At 27.1% G+C, this 21,842-nt stretch overlaps 1 protein-coding gene across 3 annotated transcripts in view; it reads right to left on the minus strand.

Moving 5' to 3' along the window:
• LOC113557189 (forkhead box protein N3-like) overlaps positions 1-17,347 on the minus strand; it is a 43,726-nt gene extending 26,379 nt beyond the window's left edge. The window contains exon 1 of one of the 3 annotated variants that reach the window (XM_026962554.1): positions 17,001-17,346. The gene's annotated coding sequence lies outside the window, so the exon portion shown is untranslated. Of the gene's footprint in view, positions 1-17,000 lie in introns of all 3 variants that reach the window. The other 2 variants (XM_026962555.1, XM_026962556.1) reach the window with 2 other exon arrangements.
• Between the last annotated feature and the right edge of the window lie 4,495 nt (positions 17,348-21,842).

Consider the following 21,842-nt stretch of genomic DNA (forward strand, 5'->3'; position numbering starts at 1 on the left):
ATGCACACAGCCGAACGTTTAGTTTAAGTTGTACACAATATTATTATAATAACTGTGAAATTGGAAAAAAAAATTGATAATTGCGCGTAGTTTACTGAAATATTTAGAAAGAAATAGACACATAACGCGCTTCATTTTATTATAAAGCATGGTCAGACTATCTCATTGTAACCAAAGGAAAAACGTAAAAATCACAAATTTCTTTTTTTCTTTATCACGTACGAAATAATCGTGAATAGTGAAAATGTTAAATTTCAATACAAAACTCAAGTACAGTGTTTTACATATAACGTATATAGACATATGGGTTTTGTAATTTGGTAATTGATAACTGGAATATGTTAGTAATAACACCTAATATTACTAATTACTAATAACTAATTAGTATATTTAGATTTAAAAATAATTTAAATATAAAATTAAAAAATATTCATAGTAATAAGTACATTTCCCTAGCCCTCATCTTTCAAAATATTACAATTTTTAATTTTTAATTTTTTTATTATATAACAGTAAAAAACTAATGCATTTAGTGTTAATATTATATTGTATATTATAAATACATAAACCTACTGGATTTTAATCATAATTTATTATAAAAAAAATATTTTTAACGTATTTGTTGAGTTAATATTATAATATTTATTAGATAGATGCCTACAAATAATAATAACCATAATTATTGTTGTTAAAGAAAGCCATTGGTAATTGTCACAAAAAATATAACTCGTTCACAGGTTTACTAAAGAAATTGAATATCAAAAAGAACCTTGTACGATGAAAGATCTTAATAATTTTATAAAAAATATAAATATTAATAATTATTTTAAAAGGTATAACTAAAAAATGTAATTAAAAAATATATGATTTTAATATGGTAAATAAGGATGATTTTTTTTAAAACTGTATCAATATGACAATCATTATAACAGATACAATAGAAAATGTACATAATACATATTTAATCTAACAATAATAATTAAAATTAAATGCACAAAACGCATATAAATATTTTATTTTGAATTATTACATCTTGATTAAAAATTCTTACATCATTTAAAATCGCGTTGTTCCGCTCATGAAATGTATGTATAAATAAAGGTATTATTATTTTTATTACATAAAGGTGCTATACGCTACTTTTTTAGTATGTTAAACTTTATGAAAAACAACCATTTCAGCATGTGCATATTCCGATAATAATATAGTATATATAATATATATATACAGTATACACATAATATAGAGTTTTCATATAATATGTTATTACTTATCATGTATTGTGTATATACATGAAGTACAGACACATTATTTACAGATAATTGCATATTGAATTATAAAGTGGGCTATAATAATCCTGTGTTTTTAAGCTTCTAGTATACTTGCCTATAATAGATTATTTAGAAGCAATTTTAAAATTTAATAATAGTATGTCTTATTTTACTTTGTTAGAAATTCATTAAATTACTATCTAAAAAATGTCAAAAATCTACCATTTCCATCTCTTTAATTGTTGTATGTAATAATAACATTAGTAGTGTATTTTTGTACCTACTTATTCTATTGGCAAGATTGTGACTTCGTTAGAAACTATATATAAACGATGAACATATGTAATACGTTTTCGATTTCCAAAGTTAATAATAGTGTTATTACTTATACCGTTATAATAATATGATCATTAATTCGAGATATTATCTGTATGTAATTTTGTGTCTAAGCTAGTAGTAACCAATATCGTGTGTAACCTTTAGTAATAAAGTCAACTTGTACCTGGGGGATTATATTTGGTAAAAATGTAAAATTATTATGTTAATAAAATATAAGTAATAATTTAATTTGAAAACGTAAAATATGGATTGGATTTAGAATATTATCAGTGGTACCTATAACCTTTAATATGTACAAGTACAACCAAAGGCAATATAGCTACATCATAATTGTATTGTAAATTATAAGTAAAAAATATCCCTTTACTGTGTAAAAGATTTCAAGTGAACCTCGTCATTAAATATATGAAGTAATTTTACAGTAATGGATTTGTTAAATTTGATAAATCATTGAGTAACTACAAAAAAAAAATTCTGAGCGGAGACAGTCTACTTCTAAGGATATTTTATAATTTATTTTGTAATAGGTGATTTAATATTAGGTTAATGTTATACTAATTTTTGGAAAAACATGGCATATAATATTTTATATTAATAATCATAATACTATATCATAAATTTTTCTAATTAATACAACTAATTAAAAATTATGTGCACAAAAAAATATTATATCAAATAATATCTGGTAGGTGGATTGCTCCCGAGCTGTTTCTATAAAATAATTTGGTGAATCTAGATACCGAGAACGACAAGAACAGTTCATTATGAATTAAGTCTGTGTTTGACTGACAATCTAAACCATGGTCCATGATCCTAATAAAACATTAACCCTTTGTATATTATAACTTACTTTTTGATTATTTTTCTTGATGTAAAGAAATTGAAATCATGAATTCATGATGAGTGTGTTTCTAATTATCATTGGCAGCGGTAGCACAGATAAGAGACACGAGACGTGATAAAAGTGTGTGTGTGACTCGTGCTGGAAAGCAATTTCTGATTTGAGCGAAATTTAGCCATCACCTACGACACGTACGACACGCACGACGACCGTGACAGAAATAGCCCACTTTCCGCCTTTGCCACATAATATACTATTTTAAATTACAATATAATAACTAAAATCGTTTTTTCGAATAAATGTTCAATTTTTAAAAATTAGAAATTTATACATTTATATAAAAAAAATATACAATATTATATAAAATAAAAAAAAACGCATTATAGTAGTAAAATCAATACATTCATCGGTCTGCTTAGAACCCTAAGTACACTTCAAGTACGCAGCTAATATTTATAAATTTATCTATAAGTAATATTGTTGATTTTTTACTAGAAACATTTATGTATAAACACAATTTTCTTGTCGTTATTCGGAAATAATTGAATTCTTTAGAGAATGGAAATAATTATAAGTTATAATTAGTTATAAGTTATAATTTTTTTATTGTAATTATGTTATAATTTATAACACATACAGAACCCAAGTGAAATCGATGCTTTTATAAAACTTGATAATAATATTGCCTTTTGTCGCGGCTATTAATGATAAATCCACTACGGATTAATGCAAACGCACTATTATAAAATATTAAAATGTATACACGATATACTTATATAATTATTATGATACACTGAACTACTGAAGCATTCGAAATCATGAGGGTTTTCACGTCGATTTCAGGAACAGGTTGAATGAAAAATACTTGTAGTGTATATTACGTAAAATGGGAACCTTCAACCCTACCCTACACGCAAGGTGCAACCCGCGTTTCTGTTAAATGCCAGTAAACTAAAAATATACGTATAATACATTAATACAGATGTACAGACATAAAAATATTATTTTATAGGAAATTGGCAAGCATAATACAGTATTATAATAAAATAAAACGAAATTACATCTAAATCACGAACAACACTGTAAAATGGAATATGACTATAGTATTATAATATTATATTACGCGTTATTATTATTATCACAAAATAGACGCTCGCCAACGTCGTTCGTATGTGGAGTTGCTTGGCAACCACCAACACCGACTTCATAATATGTATATTGCAAACAGTCCATATCCAATGTTTATCTCTCGCCGAGTTTTGCAACACATTGCGTTCATTCGCGCACGTGCATGGGCGCGGTGCATGTAGTCATATCGTGAGTAGGTAAATTAATGAACGGCAACGTTGCTGTTTTAATGGTGCTCGGAGAGGAGAAAAAAAAATTGAACGATTTAAATGTTGACGGACGATAAGAAAATAACCATCAATTTATTACAATATTGTTTACGTTTTTTTCCTGGTTAACAAAATACATAATAATAACACAATATATTATAATAACCAAATGCATACTTATAATACAGTTGGAACGTAGAAGTGGATATATATATAATAATAATAAAATTTCTAAATTACTCACTATGTATTATTTATCTTATTTTAATTTAAAGACTCATCGCTATGCCTAATTGTAATAATAATAATATAGTACCTAACGACACATAATGTGTCACACATTTTACTGATAGCCGTACTGACCCAACTGGAAAACGTGCCCCACCGACACCTAGAGCATTTATTTGTTCAAATAAAATCATTATAAATGTCAAACCGATAAAAGTGGTCCGAAAAAACACGTGTAGCTACTACAACAACGCAACATTGTCTGTATTTGTTTAAGTATTGTTAAATGTCAGGCGTGCTTCATTTTTTAAATGTATTTAATACGCGTTGTTATCACCATATATTGTGTGATTTTATTACGTGGTGTGCAACTGTGTGGAGTAGGGCCGCATGTTGTTATACGTCATATTACAGACACATGCATACAGATAACCACCGATAACGAGTCTACTCTTCTTTTATTATACATTTTATACTCATTAGTAATTGGTAAAAAAAAAAAAAATACGTTAGTACCTATAATGTTGAGTACGTTTTTACACAATATGCAGTGTATAATAATTCTTGGCGGTTTGAAGTATTCTCAGTTTACTTTAGCCGTCAATCGAATAATCTTTCCATATATAGCTGTCTAAAGAAATAATTAGTTGTAAAAAACTACAATATTAAATAAAATATTTTTGTAAATCTATAATTTTAAGACATATTATGTGTTTGAGTGTCCTTAATTAAGCTAAAATTGATAATTATAGCGATGATATTGCTGTTTGTCATATTAATTAATAGTAGGGAGTCGCAATAATCATTTGGTCTTCTGCATTATTCAGAAATTAGAGGTCTCCATGACCATAAATGAATGTGAACACTGAACACTACCTAACTTCTAAATTAGTTTTTACAACAGTATATTATTAATATATAATTATATATCAACTAAAATATATTATAGAGATATAAATAAAGGTAAAATCAGAGACAAATATAAAAGCATTCAGTATGCATACGTATTTTTAATATCCAAAAATATATTTAAAATCTTATTATAAAAATATGAAATACAAGAGGAAATAAATAAATCACTTCACTTATTATTTAATCGTGCAAGAAGTATAAATTTATTTTTAAATTATTTGTTTTTCACTTGGCGAATTTTTACATGACTACATTGCAACATAGTTACCAATGTGCAAGAAATGACTAAATGAAAAAATAAAATAATTTTGTTATTTTAATTAAAAAATTAAAAAATATAAACAAAAATTTACACTATCACTTTCTGCATTAAACTGATATATCATATAACAAACGTGTTGTCGTTTTTTAAGATTGATTTGTTTAAAAAATAGAAACTAACTTTTTTATGGTATAATTTTATTTAAATTGTTATGTGTTGACTATGACCTAGTAGTCGTAACGTTGTTTTTTTATTTATCCTCATTCGAAAACATTTGTTGAATATTGTTTTAAAACTGCAAATAGATTTTAAAATATTTACTTATTATTTCTATACACTTATTATAATATATTTTATATTACTGCATAATAGCGTTCATGCTTTAATTCCGTTATTCTAAATTTTAGTGGAAGGGGCAGTCATAGAGAATATAAGGTCAATACGGGTTCAAGGAAATGCTGAATGACATTGCTATAATAACGCGACGGTAAGCCCCTACGTTCAATATTCATTGAAACATTATTGTGAGGGTTTATTATATACACGGTGAGAATTTATGGAGAATATTATTGTTAGACTGTGGTGCGTACTGCGGATATCCTCTTGCAGTTAACAGGGTAACATATCCAAAAAATTGACCCCTATGTATACGATTTTTTTTAGTATACTGAGTGTGAGTTAACTATTAAAAATAAATGGTTATTAAAATGTACCTATAGATGATTATTGTAAACAAATTTAGTATAGATATATGCAATATACAATTTGATTAATGTTGATAGCTAAAATTCTTGACAAACAAATGTAAAAAATGCATACAAGTATTTATAATACAAATATAATACTATAATATATTATATTATTTTATATGATTTATTGCACTAGGTACTCGCACTATTTTTAAAATCTAGTGTATTTTGTGTATATTATATATACAAGAAAAATAGAGGCAATCAATTCCTGTTATATTTGTTGTATATACTATTGTTTTACACGGAGCGTAGAAATTAGCTCATATTCGAAAGACTACGAAACTCAATATTCGGCTAAAACATCTGTTTGAAGTAACACCAAAAAATAGAACTTACGAGATGACGTAAGATGACTTTTTATTTCCTGAGAAATAATTACCTATAATTGGAAGAATATATTGGAGAAAATATTAAAGGAAAACAATTTTTTTTAAATGTTAGGTAATTCAACTTCAGATTTAAAGTTTGTCTATGGATACATAAATAAACAAATGATGAATTAAAATATACTTGTATATTATATTATTGTAAGTAATCTACCTAGTACCTATAAGCATAATTTTTTATGGAGTGAAAGCTTATACTTTAATATTGATTCTTGAAGACATTGTAGCCTTAGTAGCTTAGTAGCGTGCAGCTCTAAGTCCTGCAGCATATTATATTAAGTAGTCATTCTCGTAAATTCTAAAAACTGACGATCGTTCATGCAAATTTCAATTTAATTTATTTACAGGATCATAAGATTATGATACTATATAATGTAGATAAATTGTGCTTTTAAGATTTTGTTTGTTTCGATTAATAAACGATTGAAATAATTATGTAAAAACTTTTAGTTTGGAAATATTATTAACTTAATATCTTTAAATTCTTACCTAATCTTACACTGTTGACTTGAGTTTATTTTATACTATTTGGAAAATATGCCAGAACTCTTTCCAAACCATAAATATAGCTATGAAAAAATAACTATTTTTAATAACTTACACTATACTGTCATTTTTTAGACTATCCTATCCTTATTTATTTTACTATTATTCGGTTTGGTTTAGATAGTTACATGTTAATTTTTACAGGTCAACTATTCATACAATTTTTAATATAATTATCTACCCTATAGGGTCAACCGAAAGAAAAACACTAAAATATCACCGAATCATTTATGATTTATACGAATTGGTTGAACAAGTTCTAATTTACTATTTTTATTTTCTTTGCAAATATCGATATAATGCATACACATTTAGGTACAGTTTTCCTATATATTTTTAGGTCGGGAATATTATGGTAAACGTCTATGCCGTACTGTTACTATAGGGTGGACTTACACATGGATTTCGGTTTGGTTCACGATATTTTTATATAATGTATGTACATATAAAAATAACAGATTACCCATCTTAGTTGAATCAGTTCACAAAGTGAAGTGCACTGACGCCAATTTTCCGTGAATTGAAATACGTTAAAATATTATTTTTGTCCATTTTTTCACGGGCGAAGTCAAGTTATACAGCAAGTCATCAATTATAAAATTATAAACACCTATTTAATAAGTTATAAGATATAAGTGTTGGTACATTAATAGTTCTATACTTGTATAAAAGTATAAAAACTAAATTTCAATCCTGTTTAGTTTCTTTGTGAAAAGTAAATGAAAAGTATAAAATAAATATTATACATAAATATACATAATTACTTTCTAATTTTTGATTAAAAGAAAAATATTATCACCACTTGGGGCATATCAAGATTTACCACTATTAATTATGGTAAGCAATAAACAACATTTTATTTAATCATTCCAGTTTTCCTTCAAAACTGGTATAATATACCTTCCAACTTTCAACAAAATATTTTTAACAAATAATGCAAATATAATGATAACTGTAATATTTTTTTTGCAAATTTATAATTAAGATATGTTTAACAAAATGTATAAGTTTATAAAATATTATGCTTTATACAACTATTTTCAACTTGAATAATTAAATTATACATTTGCAAGGTACCTCAGTATTTCGATGTGTTTTATAATCCAAAATAATGTAGACATACAATAATACAGGATACTTTACAATCTACAGAATATATTCCTGTAGATATCCCTGTATATATATATCACTATTGAAAATTAATTTATAGGATATTCGAAAGAACACGTTGATATGCACCATGATATTTGGTATTACATGGGATACTTAAAACTATAAATTTATATTCATTATACTTCATTGTAATACTTAGTTGTATCAAATATATTTATCAGAATATTGTTATCTTAATGAGGTTCAGTTATTAAACAGCGACGTTGCAATTTCAGCAATATTGTCAATAATATAAAAGGCCATGGTAAAAATATAATTTTGTTTGGATCAAATTTTTTAAGTAAATAAACGACGATTATGTAGCCTGATAACAATCGCCATTAAATAAAAAATAAAAATAAAGGTACTGAACTATTGAAGTTTTTTGAATCGCAAACAAAGTGAAACATTGAAGTAGTTTAAACAGTTATATCAGCTTATTTAAATCAAATTAGTTTTCACGAGTTTCTTAAACTAGTGAAACGACATTATATTTCTAAAATATTTCAATTTACTAATTGCTCATGAAATATACTTAAATAGAATATATTGGTAGTAAAATATGTACTAATATTATTTTAATTTTATTTTAATACAGGAAATAATTTTAAAAGTATCAATATTTAATTCAAATTTAAAAACTATAGTACTATAGTAAATATTTTTAAAACTTTTTAATTTGAACCACATAAGAAGGATTATGATATTTTATGATTGGATTACAATTAAATAGATAGTTATTTACTTATTTACATCATAATATGTATATTATACAGTATAGACAATAATATTAAAAAAAAAAATAAAATCATATTATGTAGTTGATTTTAGAATAAAATTAGGCTTGACTAACTACCTATAACCTAAGTCAGGGCAGAACCAAATTGGCGTTTTAAATTGTTATTAATAATATAAAATTTCCAATGAAGATATAAAATGTATAGGTACTAAAGAAGACGTTAAATGTTAATGTGTATGAATTTATAATGAGTATGAACTTCGTGTCTTTGTAATCCTATGAGGTATAGCAGTAGATAACATAGCCTGTAAACCGTCAAGTTTATCTTGGAAAATAATAGAACCTCAAAGATACATACAAATATTATACCTTTACTACTATTTGTAGTATCTAAGATGACTCCTTAAAATACGTTTATTACACAAACTGTGTTATAATCTAGCTTTTTAGAAATTAATGTCTAAAATCAACCACTTAACATCGTGAATTCCCATAAATGGATGGTTTTTCACTCAAGAATCCTAAGACTAATTTTAATGTAACATTTCTTCACTTGTACTTATTTTAAATATTATATATAATATAGATCGTATCATATACTCATATATGATTTTTATATATATTGTAGGTATGAAATAAAGAAAAAAAAGAAAACATACAAATAATGCGAACATACAGGTCAAACAACTATAACTAGGTTTACCAATCAGACTCTGTGTACAATTCTAAAAAATGAAAATATCATTCACTTAGTAATGAAATAGTAAGTTTGGTAGATAATATAATATTTAGTATCTTTATAGAATATAGACATTTCCCGAATATCTGTACAAGATAAAGGGATTATTTATAAACTTAAAAAATACAAATAAAAAGTAGGTCGCGACTCGTGTAAAGTGTACATGTAAAAAGTCCTAACAAAACTTGTATTATAAATTTATAAATGTATTTTAAGGCAAAACTATACCTAATTAGTAATTATATTATATAATGATATTATAGTATCTCATAGAAATGCATAGAAACTAAAAAAAAAAAAAAAAAAAAAAAAATTGTGTTCTTATCGAACACTAATAATAAAAAAAGATAAATTTACAATAGATATTATAAAATTATCCGCATTGAACATTTAAACGAATATCCGCAGATATTAAAATATACGTATTCACATTTCAAAATGATATAATTATGGAAAACGGTGTTTTCAGACAGCAACGTTTTAGGCTATGAACTAATGATTACACATACCTCTAATCATATCACATTATATGACGTGTAATTATTATATTATGAACATTTATTTTATTATTTATATCATTATAAGCGAGCGCTAAAGAATAAATTGTTAGAAATCTCAAGTGGGTGTGTCCAAACAACACAGGGTTTCGAATATGTTAATTATACATATACACAGGAGTGTGACACTTGTTCTTTGATGTTTCTAGTGTCAAGTTTTGTGTTATTTAACGAAGCGACATTAACAAAAACGCATGGCTAGAGGGTACTGGGATACGAGCGGGTGTGAATATAAAGACAAGTATGACTGACTTGGTGTAGTAATATTATGTACATAATAATGATAATATTAATAAGTAATAATAGATTATATTATAATATAGCGTAGTGTGCCGTTTTGGTGGCCGACGGGGTCAACGACATGTAACTTCATAGTAGTACATATTATTCATAATATATGGTTGTCGATTATAGGGTACAGCGATCGGTCGTCACGTTACAACGCAACATTGTCTTGAAAATGCGCGTAATTACGTATCGTAAAGATATTTCATATTATTTTCATGTCGGACGCTCTTAACTTAATTGCAGTCATACGCGTAGTATCGCTTATTACTGTAATAAAAAATAATCATAATTCATAGTAATACGATTGTCATTGTCAACGCCACCATACGTCGTCACTTGACGCAAATCAAGACTCGATTTATAATACTATACCTAAATAATTTAATGGCGAGCTGTACTCAAAGGGCCACCTTCCGCCATCTCAACTCGTTTTACTCGTCTTAGATTTGTAGAGTACACTTATAAATATTCATATTATTATTATTATTATTATCATTGATTAAGTATTTATAATCAATACTATTATTATCATCGTCGTTGTCGTCGTTAATTATTACAGGAAACAACGAAGCGGACGTTTGGTTATCGAGATTCGAGGGCAACACTAATCCGCAGTTACGCCATCATAGTGCGATTGACAATAATCTGCGAAAACAATTTTTTTCTTTAAAGGCAGTGGTCTAAAGTCTAAAGAAAAACAAATAACAACGACATCTGAGTTTTTGGTATCAAACGTGCAACGCAGTATTGTAGACATACGCGGCGGCGACGACTATAATATGACCTTGGCACCGTTGTTAAAATATGCCACCACCGCGACGACGACGACGCTGAGAGTCGTACACACAAAACACGACACGCGGTCGGCGGCGAAATCACATCCTTGACGATCGGTTTATTGCGCGTCGATAATATTGTAACTTGTAGCATAATAATCATAATGTACAAGTATACACGGAATCAGCATCCATAAGGCTATACATTGTAGTTGCTGCTGTTATGTACTTGTGTGCCCCGTGCCGAGAGACGACTGAACGAATCAGCTGTAGCCACATAATAATAATAATAATAATAATAAAAATAATAATATCCACCGGGCATGCCTTATAGTAAGAACTTGGTGGGATAACGAGTTTTTATACGTTTCTATGGACGACGTTCGTCCGACGACCCGGCCGACGCGGTCGTTCAACGTGTTTTTTTCTCGTTTTCTCGTTTTATTTTATTCCCCCCCAAAATATCGAACTAGGGCAATACACGCGTTTGGACCAGTGGAAAAAAAATCATATTGATAAATTGCAATTCGTTTGTAATAATCGTATAATAATATAGGTAATACATGTTATTAAACCGTAATACTACGCAGTTTTCAAGTGCGATTCAACATATACACTGAATTATTTTATAACAGTAAAAATAATCATGTACATAATATCTCTGTTAGTGCTATTTTATAAAAGTATATTAAATTAAGCGATATACTTGCATTTTTATCACATGTCGTTTAAAAATAGTTTTATAGGGGTCCAACATTTTTAGTGGAGCCCATTATGTCATTATCTGCTTAAAGAATACAATTAATAAATATAAATACCTACACCTAAATATATATTATAAACAAAATAAAGAGATGATAATGCACACAATGATACTTAATATTTATAAGTCGCACCAAAATTGTATTAAAGTTTTATTTGAATCTTAGAAACCTAACAATATACCCATTACGTATAAGTACTTACATTACACATATAATGTGTTACACATCTATAATAGGTAAATACAAAAAATTAAAATAATAAGCATCGTAAAAGCGTAAGAAATTGTTTCTATTCGTATACAACTATATAAAGAACAGCTGAGTATAATATAGGTTACTGATGTGCATTCTACCATTTCTACCTTTACGAGCCACCGCATAGGTGATTGACTGACGTTTAAGACTTGTTTCGTCGGAATTTCGGTTATAGCCTAGTAAAGTGCAAAATGAAATCCACGGCCGAAACTCGTCGTCGTGATACTGCACTTGTCTTGCGGGCGGTGACTATAAAGACGGTTTTATCGAACATTTTCGTGAACGGACGACAGTTGTTGACGACCAGTGAAAAATATCACAGTCACTCTCGTATTCGCTAGCCTCGAATAAGTCTATACCAGGGGTGGCCTAACTTTTTATGGTCACGATCTACTAAAAATATACTTTACCTAATACCTTTGAGGATCGACTTCCATAGAAATTGTTTTTATTATTGAATAACTAAAATTGTTAAAAAAACAACAAGTAAAAAGTTGTATTAATACAACAAGTATTATAAACACTTTTCCACATTTCTTTTTTCGTGTGAGAGAGAGCGAGCGTTGTGTGTAGTGCTATGCCACGAAATCCGGTCACATAATACGTCTCGATCTTAAACTGTTTTTGAACTGACGTTCGCGAATTCATATTACCTATATATAAGCTTAGTGCAGTGACGAAACGAGTCTTAATCACTTCCGGATGAAAAACAGTTTCCAAAGAATTACGTATCGGGCGGCGATAGTCAAAGTAGGATAATATACCAAATTACCTATATATTCACTGAAAGTATAAGAACAAGAATAGACAGTTCCATACCACATACTACAACCTTGTCATTTAAAAATAGAATTTAGTTTATTTACATATTATTATGGGTAGGTTACTAGGGTTTGATCCTAAACTCTAGTAAAAAAATCAAGTATAATTTATTATAGGAGTGTTTCCTATAGGAGGTTTATTTCGTTGAAAATTTAATTGGTTGAAACGTAAAAATTCAGGAAATACTTTTATCTGTTGAATTATATATTGAATTGATTTGGAAATATATTTTAATGGGAAATTATCAATTTTATCGAACACGTTGCGCTTATAAATTAATCTATTTATAAACATTACATTGAAATCGTATGTATTTAAAATGTATTTATCGGAAGAGTATTACTATTAGCTCAGAAACGTATTTGGTCGGAAAATTATTTGATCGGAACCGTATACCGTAACCCAATAATATAGGTACATTTCTAAAGAATGAGAATGATTTTCCATGAAAATAAGTTTCTGAGAAATACGAATCAGACAAAGTATTGTTCAGTATATTCCAGTTCTAACAACATATGTTTCAAACAGAATATTTTCCATACAATTACGTATCCGACATAATATATTTCAAACGGATTTTGATTTCAAAGTAATATGTATATTTAAATAAAAATGCAATTTCAACAATGTATGCGGTTTCAAATTTATTTTTCAAAAATAATAATAATAATAATACGGTTCTCAGTGAATATTTTCCAACTTTTTATACACACTCAATTTTAAGTTTAACACTATATTAATATATATTATTTATGTAGGTACTATCGTCATTGCTGGCTGGTAGCATAATGCCATAATTGTGCGTTTTAGTATAATATGTAAGTTATATCTGCGCAAGTGTGTTAGATTTGGTTTGCGGCGCAGCCGATTCGAACGTTGTCAGTATTCTGACAAATAACAAGTTTGGATATTATGATTGTTGCGCAAGTGTGTGTCCGCTGAATACCTCAAAACGTACAACGTTAAATAGATGATTAAAAACATATACATTTAAAATATTTGTGTTTATTAAATCATGTATGTAAAGTCGCTCGAAAGCCGTAAAATATACACTATTTACCAAATACCTATATTATATATTTGTGGTGGCAGTATTGTGACAAACAGTTTCCACCCGTTCTTTATTTTTGGTAAAGAAAAAAAAACGTAGGTAAACTATTTATTATTAATTATTATAAACTAATACAATTACAAAATATAAAATAATATAGCTCAGCATCGTTTATTAATATTCAACTAAAAATTTTCAGAACAACTTAAACAGCTCCTACGTTGAAAATTATTTAAAATAAGACGTGACATAATAAGTGACGATGGTCGACGATAATGCAAAAACAGCATTTGCTATTCCGAGTGCCGTGACAGCAGGTTATATCTTATATATTTTACGTTTTAACGATGATTTAACAGTTAAAGCGAAATTATGTTTTGATTGGCTGTGATAATTATGAATTACGATCTAGTTGTAAAACATCTATCAAATTAATTACAGTTAATGACTTTAAAATCAAAGCCGTATTTTAAGATCATAAAATTAATACAAAATTAGACATAAGAATTTAATCAAGAAAAACAATTATAGTTTTCATATCCAAATAACGAGTTTACATAATGCACGCAAAGTGTTTATAACAGCGAGAATAAAATGAATCGGGCCATGGCCAATGAGCTGAAAATTAAAAATCCTACGCCCCGATGAAAAACTTTACTTAACATTATCGTATATACGTCTTATTTTAAACTACCTAGTTAAATTATTTCTTATGTTCTTCTCTAATATAGCAGCTTTGCCTAAGGTAATATAAATCAAGTCCAATAAATTCATATTTTTCTATTCATATAGGTTTTTTGAATACCAATTGTTTCTTTTTTTCTTTTATTTTTTATTTACCTCGTCTCAAGTCCAACACTCGTGGTGGTACTCTATCGGTCGCACGGGGCAACACCATAGCCGTTGCCCCGGTGACGGTATACGATGCCGTTGGCAGGGTAACGGCCCACGTTCTCGGACGCGCTCGATGATGACGTCGCCGGCCAATAATGCGGCCACGAGTTCTATTAGAGAAGGACATACCAAACTAAACCAAACAATCAAAGGATATAAAAAAAAATGTTCTCCAATAATTTCGAATTCTATTCAATTTTACTTATAATATTTACTTATTTTGTTCAATTTTGAAACGTATAGTTTTAATGTTATCATATATACATACTAAACGAATACATAATGTATATTATAATCATATAGCCATAAGGTAATTAAATGAAGTTAATAGAAAGTAATTTCTACCAAAATGTGTTATTTATTAACATATCAATTATTAGTGATCATTAAATATTAAAGATTACATTGACAAAATATTAAAAAATGTAATTAATTTTTTTTTCACCATCAATTGTGCCAGCAGTAACCTAATCGAACAAAATAGATTAGACGATTTATAATGTAGTTTAATAGTTGTGTCTGTCCGTGACTCATAACAGAGTAAATCGAAAAACTAGAGCGGGAACGGCCTATGGAATAATGGAACGAATAGACATGGGTTTGGTATTTTTATTTATATAAAAAGAAGTCTGTATAGGTTATTGTATTCTTTAATGTAGTCCAATTTCCTATATTATGTGGAGAAAATGTTAGCAGAACGTCGTTCTAGTTGAGTGAGCTCGATGTGGGTCATCGGGCAGAATAGAATACATTTGATTAAAAACACTTACGATCTTTGGCTGATCGTTGAATTGTGTGTATCACCTACAATTCTATGGTTACACGTGCAAGTCAACGTGGACTGTGTGTTTGCGATTAGAGTAGGTACGAGTACACTTTTGTGTACGGTAAATGTATAATATTATGACGGAGTACAAGAGGCTCTGGGTGGGGACGACTCTCAACAACTACATACCATATTAAAGCATATTATGGTTGTGTAAACTAAGCAGATTTTTTTTTTGTATTACTGCTATATCAATAAAAATCAAAAACGTAAAAATTATTATTTACATTATATTAAATCTATTATAAAATTTGCTTAAAATTCTATTAAATGTACCTTTTAACTAATATTATTATATAAATATAATATTAGCCTATAGATGCTATGTTTAAAATCGAATAGAATTCATTTTAATATCACGGTTTTAGGATAACTGTTTATCGTTTGTAAAGCTGTACGTAATTAAAAATAAACATCATCAACAAAATAAATACGATGACGAACACGTGTTCAACGCAGGGGTTGAACTCCATGTTTTATAAACCATAAAACATTATTTTCTTAATTCGCTAGTTGTATTTATGAGTCAAGGATAAGGACCTATAGATAATAAAGTGAGATGATATTTGAAATACTGTATAAACTGTAAACGATTCTTTCTTTATTTATCGAACAACCATGACCAGATATGGAGTTCTATATACATGTGGTTCTGGCTGAAAGGTCATCTCTCGCATTATAAATATCGTAATGGTATTACATTACATTTGACCGTAGTCTTACAAATGTGATTTAATAATATTAAGCTATACGATATTATTTTATATCCGTAGAACGAATATAATATGCAAAAGCAAAGACTATATTTGGTTAGTGAAAACCAATTGAATGTCTGTATGCACATTTATATATAATACGTATGTAAATTGTGCTCGTGATTATTGTATTAAAATAAATTATAAATTTACCAAACTATATAGTTTATTGTATATTTTATAAAATATTCATATCACTTAAAATATAGTTATTGGCGATAAACGATAGTAATAGTTTTTTGGTATGGCCTATGCCAACTAATATATTTCAAAATTGAAGTAGATATATTTAAATACACAATTCTTTATTAAGTGGTGTGTACAAATACGCGTAAGTAAGCTGAGTTTCGATGTTATTGAAATTTAAAATATATTTTTCCAATAGGTAATATGTACCTACTATAACACTACATAATCGGTAGATATAGGTGACGTTTATGCATATATATAGGTAATCTGCGATTAAAGTTCATGCAAAATAAACAAACTATATTTTCAAATTTATTACCTCGAGATTGCTGACGATCTGACCAATCTATTTATCTACCATGGTTACGTAAACATTACGTATGGATTTAGATAGCGCAACAGAAGGTGAATTAGAAAAAAAACAATTATTACAACTCGCGTAGTTCACGTAAACAAATTTTTGTAATTGTAGCCAAATCACTCGCACAAACCAAAATTCTAAAATTTACGAATCACAGATTTTACTTTTTGGTTCGAAAAAAAAGGGGCTAACACGACCGCGTCTCCGACGGAGTATACGTTGGCAGGACCAACGCGGAATGACGACTACGGCTACGGCGAGACTGTGCGTGCGTGGGTACCAGCTGACGGTCTGTATACCGAGTACCGACCGAAGTTGGCAACGGGATGGACTGTTTAACAAACTTTATGACGTCACGGCTTCATCCCCACTCATTTTCGTCCTTCGCACAACCTATGCCCCCACCAGCACACCGTTTCGGACACATGGACGCCACAACGTCACAATAAATTCCGATAATGAAATTCTTTAGTTAAAAACAACTTGGTTTGGACAATCACTGTTAGACGTTAGTTATTAATTATTTACCTTGTTTTATCATTATGATTATGGGTGTTTATAATATGACTTACAAGAAAATCTTTCATGTTTATAATAAATAATATTAATATGCCACAAAATTACAACTAATATTTTTATTGTGATTAAACTTCAATATTTTAGATGAAAAAATTGAATTTACAATTTACAATTAATACGTTTCTATGTTTCATAAAAGTTTTAAATCGATTCTGATTTTTTGATATTGACTACGTATTAGTCTTATATTATATTTTTTATCCAATGTGTGTTGTGACAGCCCGGGTCATTAATAAAATTTAAATTTTAAATTGCTTGTACTAATATCTTAGTAACCTATTTATTTTAAGTTTTATCAATTTTTAATAATTCGAGTAAAATAAATTCTAAACTTCTGATTCTAAAATATGTTGAAATTTATTACTATAACAGAAGTTGTTGCTATTTTGAACGAATAAGGTACAATCAATTCATTACACATCTTACGATTATAATATTTTATTTTATTTAATATTATATTAAATTAAATTAGTGTAGTTTTGAGTATTAAGATTTTAATTTCGAGTAGGTATCTATGTCTTATACTGTTATTGTAATCTATATTTTTTTGCCATCTTTTATTTTATTATTAATTTTTTATTTACATTTATTGAAAGCAAACTAAAGCAATTCCAAAATTTTAAACGTCTAAAAATATATTTTGATAGAGATAATAACTAATCTAAATATTTTCAAAATTTAATTGTGTATAGAAAACAAAAATTTAAATAAAAGTTTATGTTTCAACCTTCTTAGAACAATTATTTAAAAAACAAATAATAATTAACAAAATCTTTTGAGGATAAATAGTTTTTAATAAAATTGTTATTTGTTATATTTTTGAATATCCAATGTCATAAAAATATGAACTTAAAACGCTCACAAAAAATCATATGAAATTATGATAAAATTTTTTTTAATTCCAGCAAGACAAATTTATGAGTAATCTAAAATAACATTTTTAAACTTCCGTAATGACGGATATAAAAAACACACATAATACCAATAGGTATATATTTCTTTTCTCTGCTCAGAATTAAAAGCGACTTTTACAATAATTTTAATAATCTATTTTATTTTTCAGATTTAATTTTTTTTATAAAATATAAAATATATAACATACTGAAATTAGAATATTGACATTTAACATCAACAGTGGATGATTCAATTTAGAAAATTTACAGTGGCATGTATTCCAATTAATATAAGTGGAGGTTGCCACCTCTCGAAATTTTGATTTTTGATATTTATTAATACCAGGTAGGTTAGATTAAATTAAATTCTCGTGGTGGTATGGGGAATGAGAACTAAATGTATGATTTTTCACACCTGCAAAAATTAACTTTGATGACACAGTATGAATTTGTTATTGAGTATTATTTTTACTAAAAGTATTATTAAGAGGACGTTAGACCCGCATGTGTTGTCTCTCTTATTAATGTAGATCATAGCAAATTTGCGTTCAGCAGAACATATTTTGTGATATTAGCTTTAATATTAGAATAAATTTACCTATTATCAAACTTAAAGGTAATAATATTATCTAGGGCATTTCATAGGCTTTTATTGATATCTTAATTTTTAAGTGAGTTATAGTTATGTAAAATATTAAAACTTTAAAATGCTCGTAATTCGCTTAAAAATTAAAATCCTATGAGATGCCCTAGATAATATTATTACCTTTAAGTTTGATAATAGGTAAATTTACTCTAATATTACAACTAACATCACAAAATCTGTTCTGCTGAACGCAAATTTGCTATGATCTACATTAGTAAGAAAGAGACAACACATGCGGGTATAACGTCCTTTTAACTTTGAAGTTTCTGCAACTATATTAATTATAAATACCGATTAAAAATGCATACAATTTTTTATTAAATCAAAATTAATAATTTTACAACCTATAAATATTTTAAAGCCGATTTAAGAAAATGTATTTTTATTGTTTTTAAAATGTCTTAGATCTCTGAGAGATTGAAAACAATTATTAAGGGGTTATGCATAGGCAACAATGGTTATTTTTTATAGCAATTATTGTGTGAGAAGTAAAATATGAATATTAGTGTGAGTTAATGTTTGTGAATTTCGTATACAATATTACAATGTCAATATGTCAATACTACTAAATGTAAGTATGTAACTATGACATGTTAATATTACTATTCATCATAGCTTTAACTGTTTCACTTGTCATAAAATATATGTAGGATATTAGTGTATCATAAGATAGATCAGCAATTAGTATTTTATATCGAAAATAAAGTATAAAAAAGTTATATTTGTATTTTAATTTAGTGTATTTTAAATTATAATATAGTAGGTATATTACATTTTATCTAAAAATACTTTTAGCGTTATTAATGTGTTCTAATCCCTTTTATACAAAGTTAATCGATTGGAAATTTTACATATACTATACTTTGAGCTTGTCATAATTTAAATTTGTTGAAAATATAGAAAGAATAGTTAAATGACTATATTTACAGTTAATATGAATTATGATTAATAGTATTGTGAATTTTTAAAATCAATCATCATAATATCTTATAATCTGTATTTGACTATGAAATTCTTAGTAATTATTTATTTTACATCATAAATAAGATTAAGGGTTTTAAAATATTTTAGATTGACAATGACTTGAGATTTGGAATTTTAAATTATTTATATATACTTATATACTTATTTAATTTTTAAATTGAAATTTATATTATTGATACATCAGTTATCGCATTAATATTACTACGTTTTATTAGTTAATAATATAATTTGTTGTTATAGAATTTCCGATTTTTTACAGTAAATGATTAAAGTGATATTATTTTAGATTATTTTTATAGTTTATAGTTTCTAATCACGCTCTTTCTCTCTCTTTCCCTCTCTGCTTTACTTGTTCACTCTTCGGTTGTCATGGCTTTGGCGGAACGGCATTAAAAATGTTTGGCGCTCAAAAATCTATACAATGCAAGAGCTCTTTACAATAAACCACAGGAGGTGACGCCACTACAATATAGCTTTTTACTATATAGTTCATATGACATATATTTTAGAGTAAAGACATAGAAGAAGAACAAAAACATTAAAATATGATAAAATATTTTAGAAAATAAATAGTTTAAATAATAACATGATAATACATTTAACACAATTTGAACGCTTTAATGTAATTTAATCAATAAAAATAAACTTAACATTTATATATGTGTCTTCATAGAAATAATTATTAATTTAAATTAAAAATAGTTAATATAATTAAAATTATACATATGTTTTATCAAGGTAATCTATTATGTGTCACATATTCAATACAAATATTTTTATTTTTATGGAATAAAACTTCTTATTATGTGTAGTAGAGGCTTAAACTAAAGTATGTATTGTTAATTGTTTTATTTTATAATTTTAAATCTGAAATCTTAATATTAGTTATCATACAATTACAATGAAATAAGATTATAATATTATGTATTAAAATATTAAAAGATAAGTACCAAAAATATAGCTGATTCATAAGTTTACAGTCAATTTGAATAAGAACATATATTTAAAATTAAAATCCGTCAGGTAACCAAAGTTCTACAGTTTCGTCAGACCAATTGTATTTATAGAACACTTACTTGTGTTGTGTTCTATGACTGCAGTTCCTAATATTAAATGGCAATTTTAATGAAGTATAATATATTTAAAATTTACATTATTTTGTACCAATATGGCAATATGAAATGTTAGGAAAATTAATTCAGTTTTATATTCAGCATAAATAGAACTGCAGTAATAATATAATCACGCTTAACGCTTCTGTTATGCACAAACCATTTTCATTGCAGCTTGGTGTTATTTATAGTTGTAATAATATTGTATATTATACATGTTGGCCATAGTGTCTATAAATTACCATAGCAAGTTCCCAAGGCAATTCGCGTGGAATTAAGGTTAGGAAATGATAAACGTTTGTTGAAAACATGAGTCCATTTCATTTTATTAATGGTAATGAATGCATGATGATTGACACAGCCAAGAGCTGTAATTATATTTTAGTTTTAAATTCAAATTGTGTTTCAATTTAAAATTAATGTCTATTGAGTTATTTATTTTTCATAATATAGATTCATAAAATATATTAGAGTATCTAATTTAAATGTTTTAATGTAATAAAATATAATTATATTATGACATGTAATATTTAATATGTTAATAGTTTTTGTATTAAATTTACGTTGGTAATATTTCAATATACTG

Source organism: Rhopalosiphum maidis, chromosome 4 (genome assembly GCF_003676215.2).
Source record: "Rhopalosiphum maidis isolate BTI-1 chromosome 4, ASM367621v3, whole genome shotgun sequence".
NCBI classification, from domain to species: domain Eukaryota; kingdom Metazoa; phylum Arthropoda; class Insecta; order Hemiptera; family Aphididae; genus Rhopalosiphum; species Rhopalosiphum maidis.